We start from the raw sequence: 11,448 nt of genomic DNA on the forward strand, positions 1-11,448 counted from the left end.
AATTTCATGTTTGGAAACATCCTGTTCAATAGTAAGAGAACAAATTTCATTTTCCTAAATTTAATTTGATTGACCTTTGAAGAAATATTATTAGAAATAATTTCGCTCAAAAATCTTTGGATTTGCTGAGTTATAAACTCAAAAGTGATTTCTTTTCCTTTATAAGTTCCAGTAAAACTTTTTGTATCCTAATGTGCAAAAGGAATCAATTTATGAAAAAATGGGATACCTAGTATTACGTCCTGAACAATATCCTTTACCGAAACAAAACTTTCTGGTATACAGACAACCTATTGGCAAATATTAGCCCTGGGCAATTTATATGAAATACCCATCTAAACACCACTAGCGTTTTTTAAACTATGAGTGGTTTTATAAAAATATTTGCAGGCTATTACTCCTTTTATACAACTTAAATCTGATCCACTATCAAATAGAGCAGTAAACTCCTCTTTTAATGTCACGACCCTAATCCTGTACCCGGTTGTGATGGCGCCTCTCGTGAAGATAAGGCCAGCCGACTATTCTAAATTCGATGTTAAATAGTTAAACAGTAGGAAAGCAGTCTAAAACATGATTTAATAATACTAAGTGGCAGATAATATCATAAATATGCGGAAGGACAACCCAACACAGCCCGATACCGGGGTGTCACTAGTCATGAGCATCTATATATCCTACTACAGATCCAATAAGTCTATAAACTATTACAACTTTCTAATCAGAAATAGAAATGAAAAAAAGGGAGAAACACGGGACTGCGGACGTCAAGCAGCTACCTCGTGAACTCCGAATGTCCGCCGGGAGCTCTCAACTCGCACTGACAAGATCAGTAATGCCTGAATCTGCACACAGGGGTGCAGGGAGTAAAGTGAGTAATCCAACTCAGTGAGTAACAAATGTAAATAAAGACTAAAAGCAAGAAATCACGTAAGGCAGAAAGCATTCTATAATGAAGTAGTAAAACCATTTAAAAATCCGTGAATCAGTGAAAGATAGGTAAAATCCTTTAACTCAAATGTAGTTTCATGAAAATCCTTTTTCAATAATTAAGCAGTTAATTGATAGTCAATTATGAAAAGTAAACACATAAAGGCTCTCCCCTGGGGCATAGTATCAAGAAATCCGTCCCTCGGACAACATCTCAGAACAGTACCAGCCCATCGGGCTCAATCTCACATCACAATGGGTACTCGCACTCACTGGGGGTGTACAGACTCCTGGAGGGGCCCCATACGACCCAAGAGCAATATCAAGCCACCTCGTGGCATCATCACTAGGCAATCGGCCTCATATCAATCAAGCCACCTCGTGGCATACATATCTCAGGCCCTCGGCCTCATAATCAATATTGAATATTCCCTCACAACACAGGCCCTCCGCCTTACTCAGTCAAAAATCCTCACCACGCACTCAGGCAGTAGTAAAACATGTTTCTCAGCCCAAAATATCATTTAAAAGATCATTTAAGTGTTAAAACAAAGTAAACATGGCTGAGTACGAAAACAATGAAATATAATATGACTGAGTTCAAGTATAAAGTCAAACTAGAGAGAAAATATCAGTAAAAATCCCCGAAGGGTTCAAATAGTTGGCATTCGGCCCAAATAATGATGATAACAAATAGATTTCAGTCAAATATGCGGTAAAATTATCAATCGGGACGGACAAAGTCACAATCCCCAATAGTGCACTACCCCACGCTCATCATCAAGCGTGCCTCACCTCAACATAGCACTACGATGTCCAATTCGGGGATTCAAGCCCTCAGAACATCATTTACAATCGTTACTCACTTCGAACAGGTCAAATTTCTAGCTCGCGATGCCTTTTCCCCTTGAATCGGCCTCCACTCGCGTCGAATCTATCCAAAATCAGAATGAGGACGTCAAAATATACTAAGGAATCGAAGCCCAAGTGAAAATAATCAATTTATAACATAAATTCCAAAATTACCAAAACCCGACCCCTGGGCCCACGTCTCAGATTTCAATAATATTTACATCAATAGATTCCTTATCTCCCCACGAGTTCATACATATCAAAAGTTCTCAAATCCGACCCCAAATGGTCCTTCAAATCCCCAATTAAAGGTTTAAGTTTTCAAGCCTTAGTTTTCCCAATTGTCACCTTTAATTTCCAGAATTTCTAGCCCTAATCCGTGAAATAATAGCATAGGAACAAGTTTTTAAGTCCAAATCCTTACCTCAATGAAGTTCCCTTGAAATTCCTCTTTCAAATCGTCCAAAAAGCTCCAAAGCCGGGATAAAAATGGTAAAAATAGCTAAAATTCGCGAATGCCACAATTTATAACTTCTGTCCAGACCTTTTCGCATCTGCAGTGTAATACTCGCTTCTGCGATACCGTATATGCGGTTCTTTTCTCCGTTTCTGCGAAAATCACTTATTCCCCTTAGTTTGCATCTGCGGTACCCTACCCGCACCTGCGACATCGCAGATGCGGTCCTCTTAGCCGCTTCTTCGGTTCCTGCTCCTAAAGCCATTTTTGCTTCTGCGATCAATTCCTCCGCTTATGCGGCACCGCACCTGCAGTCCCAAATCTGCAGGTGCGGAAATACTAGAAGCAGCAAATTCAGTAGCTGCAACAAAGTCCAAACTTCTCCGTTAACCATCCGAAATCACCTCGAGGCCCTCGGGACCTCAACCAAAAACACAAACATATCCTAATACCTTATTCAAACTTGTACCAATTTTCAAAATACCTCAAACAACATCAATTCAACCAAAACACATCGTTTTCAAGCAAAATTTTCTAAAATCTTTCAAATTCCGCTTTTGATCAAAAACCCAATCAAATCACGTCCGAATGACCTGAAATTTTGCACACACATCCCAAATGACACAACGAAACTACTGCAACTCTAGGAATTCCATTTCGACCCCTATATCAAAATCTCGTCTACCAACCGGAAATCGCCAAATTATCAACTTCGCCAATTCAAGTCTAAATCCACTATGAACCTCCAAAACTCATTCCGATCACGCTCCTAAGTCATAAATCACCTCCCAAAGCTAACCGAACTATCAGAACTCACATTCGAGCCCTTTAACACATAAGTCAACATCCGGTTGACTTTTCCAACTTAAACTCACTCTAAAAAGACTAAGTGTCTCAAACCTTACAAAATCTTTTCCAAACTCGATCCGACCAACCCGATACCACATAACACGGATAAACAAAGCATAAAGAAGCAAAAGTAGGGAAAACAGAGCGGTAACTCATGAGACGACTGGCCGGGTCATCACATCGAAATTGTATTCTATTAAAAGAGTAATTTTTATTAAAAACTTCTGGTGGTAAAATATTGAAGTTTTTGCAAAAATTCATCTTCAAAAAAAATCAATAGCTCCTAGTAAAGTACTAGCAGTATTTTCATTCTGAAGTACTTGCATAATTATTCGCTCCAGTAATATTAGTACTGAAATCTTTATCAATGGCAGTACTAGAATTTTCTAATTTGAAAATTCTTTCATCTAAGGCTATATTTGATGTCTTTAACTCCGAGATTTCTTTTTTGAGATAATTTATCTCAGTACACAAATCTTGGACAGTAGTCGGCCTATCAGGATGGGACTTATTTTTAATAAGTCTTCTGATTTCAAACATAGTGGAAGGCCCGAGGTCCCAAATTATTGATAAATTTCCTACAAGTTCAGAGTTAGGAATAGAGGTGGAAGGTATTCCATCTCTAAAAGGGCCTTACACTATGCCTGAAATCAGAAGACTTATTAAAAATAAGTCTCATCCTGATAGGTCGGCTACTATCCAAGATTTGTGTACTGAGATAAATTATCTCAAAAAATAAATCTTGGAGTTAAAGGCTACAAATATAGCCTCGGATGAAAGAATTTTCAAATTATAAAATTCTAGACTGCCATTGATAAAGATTTCAGTACTAATATTACTGGAGCGAATAATTGTGCAAGTACTTTCAGAAGAAAATTCATGTTGTACTTTACTAGGAGCTATTGATTTTTATGATGATGAATTTTTGCAAAAACTTCAATATTTTACCACCCAAAATTTTTTAATAAAAGTTGCTCTTTTAATAGATTACAATTTCAAAAAGGAGTTTACTGCTCTATTTGATAGTGGAGCAGATTTAAGTTGTATAAAAGGAGTAATACCCTCCAGATATTTTTATAAAACCACTCATCGTTTAAAAAACGCTAGTGGTGGTCAAATGGGTATTTTATATAAATTGCCCAGGGATTATATTTGCCAAGAGGATGTATGTGTACCAGAAAATTTTATTTCGGTAAAGGATATTGTTCATGACGTAATACTAGGTGTCACATTTTTTTTTAAATTGATTCCCTTTACACATTAGGATACAAGAAGTTTTACTGGAACTTATAAAGGAAAAGGAATCACTTTTGAGTTTATAACTCAGCCAATCCTAAGTTTTTTGAATGAAATTATTTCTAATAATATTTCTTCAAAGGTCAATCAAATTGAATTTTTAAAAAATAAAATGTGTTCTCTTACTATTGAACAGGATTTTATAAATCCCAAATTAGTAGAAAAAATTAATTTTCTCAAAAATCATTTTCCGCTTCTATTTGTGGTGACCATCCAAATCAATTTTGGAGCATGAAAAAGTATATCATAAGTCTTCCTTATGAAGTAGGTTTTTCTGAGGATAATATCCCTACCAAGGCTCGTCCTTGTCAGATGAACTCCGATTATTTGGAATTATTCAAAAAGGAAATTGATTCCTTACAACAGAAGGGTTTAATTAGACCCTCAAAGTTCAAATGGTCTTGTACTGCTTTTTATGTAAATAATCATGCTGAACAGGAATGAGGAGTTGCCAGATTAGTTATCAACTACAAGCCCCTCAATAAGGTCTTGAAATGGATTAGATATCCTATTCCTAAAAAGGACTTATTAGATAGATTACATGATGCCATTATATTTTCGAAATTTGACTTGAAATCAGGTTATTGGCAAATTCAGATATCTAAATCGGATAGGTATAAAACTGCTTTTAATGTTCCAGTGGGTCAATATGAATGGAATTTAATGCCCTTTGATTTAAAGAATGCGCCATCCGAATTTCAAAAAATTATGAATAATATCTTCCTTCCTTATACGGATTTTATAATTGTATATATTGATGATATCTTGATATTTTCAAAAAATGTTGAGTCTCATTTTAAACATTTAGATTTGTTTTAAAAAATTATTATTCAAAATGGTTTAGTTATATCCAAACCAAAAATGATGATTTTTCAAAATAACATTAGATATCTCGGTCATAATATCGACAAGGGTAGAACTATTCCCATTAATAGAAGTATTGAATTTGCTTCTAAGTTCCCTGATATTATCACTGATAAGACTCAACTTCAACGATTCCTAGGAAGCTTAAATTATATTTCTCCCTTTATAAAGGATTTAGCCAAAGGTACTGCTCTTCTTTATGATAGATTGAAGTAGAATGTGAAAGCTTAGACTGATAGTCATACAAAATCAGTCAAAAGAATTAAACAAAAGGTTAATAACCTTCCCTGTTTAACTCTAGCTAATCCCATTTGGGCAAAGGTTGTTGAAACTGATGCTTCTGATATTGGTTATGGTGGGATATTAAAATAATATTCTCCAATGGATAAACAAGAATATCTTGTTCAGTTTTACTCAGGAAAGTTAAATGATTCCCAGAAAAATTATGCAACTGTAGCTAGGAAAATTCTTGCTATAGTGAAATGTGTTATGAAACCTTCAAAGAGGTAGTGAAGGAGAGTTGGAATGCTGATTTTAGTGCTAACCCTTTCTGCATTTTTAACTACAAGTTAAAGAAGCTTAAGCAAGCACTATCTACCTGGAGCAGAGCTACATATGGGGATATATTCCAAAAGATTGCAAGCCTTGAGGAGGTGGTATTGGTTCATGAAAGACAATTTGAAGTCAATCCTACACAGATGAACAGACAAAGATTACGACAGGTCCAAGCTAAAATGATTAAATATCTTGCATTAGAAGAAGAATTCTAGAGGCAAAAAGCTGGCATGTTATGGTTCAAAGATGGCGATAGAAACACTAATTTCTTACATGCTCAGGTTAATGGGAGAAGGAAGAGACTAAAATTATCAAGGATCCAGAATATCCTTGGTAACTGGATTGAAGAATATCACTTAATAGCAGAAGAAGCAGTAAAGTTCTACAAGGATCAATTTACTGAGAGTGTAGTGCCTAATGATTTTGATATTCTAAATCATGTACCTTCAATGGTAGATAGCGATCAACATGAGAGATTGATGGTTTTGCCTTCCAATGAAGAAGTGAAGAGCGCAGTTATGGGGTTGAATGGGGACTCAGCAGGCGGACCAGATGGTTTCACTGGAGCCTTTTTCCAAACATGCTGGGAAATCATTGAAGAAGATGTAGTCGGCATGGTCAGGGCTTTCTTTTGCGGTCAGCAATTGCCAAAAAGTGTGACACATACAAACCTGGTTTTATTACCAAAGAAAAAGAAGTGATGACCTTTGCAAACATGAGACCAATCAGTCTCAGCAGCTTTGTTAACAAGATTTTCTCGAGGGTTATTCATGAAAGGTTGGTTGAATTTTTACCAAACTTAATCTCACAGGAACAGGTAGGTTTTGTGAAGGGAAGAAGTATAGTTGAGAATGTACTATTAACTCAAGAAATCATTACGGATATCAGGTTGAGAACAAAAGCAGGCCCAAATGTTTTGATTAAGCTCGACATGACAAAAGCTTACGATAGGCTATTATGGCTTTTCCTTACCAAAATGCTAAGGAAGATGATTTTCTCCGCTTCTCCGCTTCTGTTGATCATCTCGGATTATTGACTTGCATTCTTGCCACGAGCTTCTGCTACTTCTGACTTGAATTGAATTCTGAAAAAACTTCCTTTGTTCTCCAGGTGGCGCCTGATTGCTAAAACTTGAACTGACTTCCGTTGAAACTTGAACTGCTTTCCCTTGAAACTCGAATTGTTTTCCACTTGGGATAATTTATGGTGTCCCAAGTCACCAGTTCAAATCCCGAATCGAGGAAAGATTGACTCTGTATTACAGTCCGCGAATCAGAAATCCGGGTAAGGAATTCTGTTAATTCGGGAGAAGGCGTTAGGCATTCCCGAATTCTGTGGTTCTAGCACGGTCGCTCAACTGTTATAAATGGCCCATTATCTGATTTTAATACATGTTTAAACCTATGTGCATTTTAACTTATTAACCGCTTTTAATTACTTTTAGGAAGATTCAACGTTATCTAAAACATGTCTTTGAACCACGCCACATGAAATGCACCCGCGGTCCGCGACACATTTTATTTAACGTTGTTGAAATTTGGATTTGGGTCACATGAAATACACACCCGAGTTTAAGGAAATTAATTTAAATAGCGCGCCTAAAGCAACTACGCGCTTTCAACTTTGCGAGGGCCATGGAAAATTTGCTAAATGGCGCGCCTCAATTTCTAAGGATTAAAAGTTATTAAATAAGGGCCATGTGAAGTATGGAAAGTTGTTTGTGGAAGAGGCGTAAGATTCAACTATTAGGATTATTAACAAGTCATCTATAACTTCATGTCAGATCTATTGCTAATCACATGGACTTTATTCAATTACTCATTAAAGAAGAACTGAACCAGTAGACTATACCATGTCATTATTTTGAAACATAATTAAAAAAAAAAAAAAAACTTGTACATGTGCATTTGATAACAAGCGGATTTATATATGTCAAATCTTCACTTATTTCTCCAAACAACACCTTCAATTTTTCATAATCCTCAACAATCTTCATAGCAGAACTCAAGCTCTTACAATAAGCTTGTTATCAAATGCCTATTTGAAGTGAAACAACGTTCTTTCATGGTGAAAATTAACAATTAATGGTAGTTGAAATTATACTGTTTCATAAAATGATAATATCCCAATTCCAAGCATAAAATCCAAGTGCTAATGGATAAGTAATAAAGGTAAAGGACGGGTACATTATACATATATATATTTAAAGATATGCTGCTTTCCAATTCCATTTCTAATTTGGTAACTCTTGAAATCTCCTAATTCACGAGCTCTTTTTTTATTTTCATTTAATATTTCAAACAAATACCACACAAAACTATATAAATATTGGGGAAAAGACAATAGAAATGAGGTTGCAAAAGATAACAAAGAAAAGAAAAGGAAGAGAAAATTGAAGCCACACGTACATACCTGTACTAAGCCATTTACAGAACTAATAGCAGATCCATCATTTATATACTACAAAGCTGTGTATCGATCTCTTAGGGAAAAAACAAGGAGCAATATAGTGATGAAAGAGGAAGAAACCCAGTTGCAGTCCAAGCAAGTAGTCAGCGATAAAATAGCCCTCCGAAAACTCGATTCAACTTTGAAAACCCGGCTACTGTAGAGCCAAATTAACCAACCTCAACAGCTCTTCGAAGTCATTTTTTTTAACAAAATTTTGTGCTCCTCGGCTTTCTTTTTTTTAGATATCAAGTTGACACTTTTCGCTTTTGAGATTCATTTGCCGGAGTCAACTTCACATCCTTTCTATGGATCCCTCTATGCGTGAGTCTAAATGGACAAATATATAGTTCAATATGTGTGTACAGATGTAAGGAAAGGTGAAATTTGTGTGTATTTTTGGTTTCTCTGCTGAGAGCGAAATGTGGAAATGATGTCAAATGGCGCTAAGGTTGGGGAGGTCTAATGATCTGATGGATATTGCCTAGGTTATTAGGTTTTAATAAGGGGATCTGGGTCGGTAAGCGGGTCGGGTTTTGGCTTGCAGGTCAGACAGGTCTTATTGGGCTTTGAGTGGTTTGGGCCAGATTTTGGGTATAAGAACAGCCCCAATTTGAATTAAAACCCATCCTTCAAATTCTCTTCATATTTTCCTTTTTTCTTTGTTTTTCTTTTTCTTTTCTTTAATTAAAAATCCTAATTAAAACCCTAGATTATCTAAAAATATGAAATTTAACTAATTAACTAATTATAAAAATTATAAAAGCTACTTAATCCTAAATTAAAAGAGAAAAAATCAATAAAAGGGAAAAGTGTAAAAATGAAGCAATTTTTGTGATTTTCAATTTTTTTTAAAACAAGTAACTACCAATTAATCCTAAAAATATAAAAATAAGGTCTAAATGCCATACGTGATATTTTGGTATTTTTCATGATTAAAAATGATTACAAACATTAATGAAACTATTTTTTTTAATTTTTATTTTCTTGTAATAAAATAAAAGTAAAAGAGTAAAACTGAGTTGAAATAGCTATATTAGGCCTAAATTAAATATTTACATACTAAAATATGTAAAATCTTGGGGAGGGTCAAAAATCACATGTCTACAGCTAGCTACTAACCTCTAGGTAAACCTTAAATCACGGTGCTTCTCACAACCCTTCAACAACCACTCTGACTAAACGGGTTTAACCGAGCACCACCGGTTAGGTTGGCCTAACCAAGGTTTATTGTCGAAATTGGTAATTGTCTGGTCTAAACAGTTCTTAACCTATGACCTCATCGGGGTGATACAGTAGACTCTTAGCTACAAAATATTCTTCATAAATAGCCTATGAATACTATGTCTAACACTTACCTGATTAGCCTATAATTTAGGCTAAACAGTATTGCAAAATAAATAAGTAAATAGAGAAGAGTAGAATAGGATACCCGAGACCATTGGATTTCAGGCCAAATGACCTTTTTGATTTTTATTTCTTATTCAAAAGACTACAGAGGGGTTCTTTACAAGAGTGGATAAAAGATAGAGTGAAGGGCGACCGTTGGCTAATGCCTGCTTATTTAAGTAATGAAAAGATCCTTATATAATGGATAAGTTACAATCAATCAAACCTGAAACAGTTCTGTGGCCGACAAAAATGATTTACACATGGCCAACAAGATATAAAGTAAAAGAACTTATAATTGCCAACGGACAGACTACTTTATAAAACTAGATTCCTTGTGATGATAGAGGGGTCCGTTTCTTTATTAAAGTTGTTTGTTTCTATTACCCCGATAATTGGTTTGTGGGGCCTTCAATAATTCAAGCCTTGTTCTTTCCCTTGTGGTCTTTTTTCCCCGAATATTCTTCGGCACTTTCCTTTAATTTTGCAAGGAAGTCCTAAATTTCATCAATATTCACTTATGTGCTAGAGTTGCTTTGTGCTTCACCTGCTGCACAAACTTCTTCATCTGAAGTATTTCCAATAGAGGTCATTGATATATCATCTCCAATTTCTGTTTCAAAATTCTTGGCTAATTCTTTCTTTATTTTCTCAAAATATGAAGCGAGGATTTTCTTTTTGGATATAGTTCCCTTTTTCATTTGGAGCTTCTTGGTAACCTGCTGGAAGGGGCTTAATTCTCCTTCATCAATATTTGTTACCTCTTGGTCTTTATACTCTTCAATCTTGGCCTTGATTTCATTTATTAAATCTTCCCCATAAATCTTTTCGTGATGATCTAGCTGGACTAGCTTAGTCCAAAACTTGTAATAAATAATTCTCTGAAGGCAAGGAATTCCTTCTTCGGTATAACCAGTTTGAACATCCCATTTCATTATCCATAGAATTGAGAATTCTATAAAGAAGTACATGGCTACTATGCCATTATTGAAGATATTATCTTTCTGTGGTGAATTGATTTTGGGAGATATATTTACCCATTGAGTATATAAACTTTTGAACATAGGGGGAAGTATTTCTAGTGATGGACCATATAATTTCCACCATTTAAAGAACCAATTTGGAACTTATTGATTGTTCACGTTAGAACAGAGCTTGATAAACCACAAGTGTTTCCTATTAGGATTCTCGTAAAGAAAAGTTTTATTAAAACTTTCTACATAATACCAATAATTAAATTTAACTGAGACTTTCTGGTCAGGATGAGTGTATTCTCAATCCTTAAGAGTACTGAATCCCCATTCATCTGAAGGTATTATTTTTCTAGTATTTGCAGGAAAGAAATGCTGAATTTCAGCTGATACTGTGGTTGAGAGTATTATCTCGTAATGCATCCTGTAGTTATAAGTAGGAGTAGCGTATGACTCTATATCAAAGTACCTGGCCATTAATTGCCATGGGTTATCCTTCCATTTTAGGTCGGTGTCACGACCCAATTCCCGAACCTGGTCGTGATGGCGCCTCTCATGAAAACAAGGCCGGCCATTCAACCCAATTCATCCTTTTAAGACAATTAATTAACACAATTATAATATAAACATGATTTAATAATATCCAATAGCGGAAAGTATAGATAAAATACGGTAATCCAACCCAACTCAGCCCTAACCGTGGTATCACAAGTCATGAGCATCTATAAGAATGAAATTTCCACATTACGGTCTAGAAATACACTGAACAAGAATAATGAATAACATAGAGAGACAGTGGTGCTGCGAACGCTGGCAGTCACCTCGCTAAAACCTCTA

At 35.5% G+C, this 11,448-nt stretch overlaps 1 long non-coding RNA gene across 1 annotated transcript; it reads right to left on the reverse strand.

Annotated features, from left to right (window-relative positions):
- Positions 1–562: 562 nt before the first annotated feature.
- LOC142176699 (uncharacterized) lies at positions 563–8,713 on the reverse strand. The gene is made up of 2 exons (XR_012705429.1): positions 8,216–8,713; positions 563–845 (listed from the first exon to the last, which is right to left on the reverse strand). It is a non-coding gene; the product is annotated as an uncharacterized LOC142176699 (long non-coding RNA).
- Positions 8,714–11,448: the final 2,735 nt, after the last annotated feature.

Source organism: Nicotiana tabacum, chromosome 22 (genome assembly GCF_000715075.1).
Source record: "Nicotiana tabacum cultivar K326 chromosome 22, ASM71507v2, whole genome shotgun sequence".
NCBI lineage: Eukaryota > Viridiplantae > Streptophyta > Magnoliopsida > Solanales > Solanaceae > Nicotiana > Nicotiana tabacum.